Consider the following 1,160-nt stretch of genomic DNA (forward strand, 5'->3'; position numbering starts at 1 on the left):
GCAGTAGATGTCGTCAGGCGTAAATCCACAGCATTCCATCAAGACCTTCCGGATGAAGGTCTCTCGGGTGAAGCCGGTGCCCCCGTTCTGGTCTCGCACTGTCAGCCTGACAGTGTTCTTGATTCCCGGGCCTCGAGCCGATGCATTGCTCGCTGCTGACATCTTCCTCACTGCTGTCATCTTCCTCACTGCTGTCGTCGCTGCTATGGGGTGTTAGATTGGAGGCCAATCAGCATTAGGATCCACCCCTGCGTCAGCGAGAACTCTTCTCCTCCGCCTTCCGGTCTGATAAGAACAGATACTACACTTGATCTTAGCCAAAAGGCCAAGAAGCGATATGAGATAGGGTTGAAAAAACTTCTCTCCAGAACTTCTCTAGACTAGGACAGGTCCAATACATATGAATAAGGGAAGCCTCAGCCCTCTTACACTTATCACAGACAGGACTAATGTCAGGATAAAACCGCATAGTCTTAGACATATGAGCCCTGTGTACAACCTTAAACTGCAAAAGGCAGTGGCGAGCACATAGAGAGGTTGAGCTGACCGACTTAAGAATTAAATCCTAAACCGCATCAGATAAGGAGATATTTAGATCTTGTTCCCAGGCAGTTCTGATTGTATCGAAAGGGGCACGCCTCAAAATCACTAATTTACCCCGAATAGCAGATATTAAACCTTTACCCAATAGATTGATACAAAGAAACAAGTCCAGAACATTTTTCTCAGGCACCTCAGGAAAGTTTGATATCAACTGGGATTCCTGAATGTGTTATTTCTCTTGATGCGGAGAAAGCGTTCGATCATGTGGAGTGGAATTACCTTTTTGCCGTTTTAGAAAAATTTGATTTTGGACAGAGTTTTACTACAAGGATTAAATTGCTATATTCATGTCGCACCGCTTCTGTTTTGACCAACTCTCAGCAATTCCAGTCTTTCAGTCTTAAATGCGGCACTCGTCACGGTTGCCCTTTAAGTCCCTTACACTTCGATTTGGCTATAGAGCCACTGGCGATTGCGTTTCGTAGCTGTGCTGAAGTGATGGGGGTTTGGAGGGGAGGTGTTGAGCATAAAGTTTCCCTTTATGCTGACGATCTTTTACTTTTTATATCAAACCCGACTACCTCCTTACCCTCAATGTTTTCACTTCTTCATAAATT

The 1,160-nt window shown here is 45.1% G+C and overlaps 1 pseudogene; it reads right to left on the bottom strand.

Moving 5' to 3' along the window:
* Positions 1-205: 205 nt before the first annotated feature.
* Positions 206-337, bottom strand: LOC140193003 (U2 spliceosomal RNA; annotated as a pseudogene).
* Between the last annotated feature and the right edge of the window lie 823 nt (positions 338-1,160).

Source organism: Mobula birostris, unplaced genomic scaffold (assembly GCF_030028105.1).
Source record: "Mobula birostris isolate sMobBir1 unplaced genomic scaffold, sMobBir1.hap1 scaffold_338, whole genome shotgun sequence".
Classification (NCBI taxonomy): Eukaryota; Metazoa; Chordata; class Chondrichthyes; order Myliobatiformes; family Myliobatidae; genus Mobula; species Mobula birostris.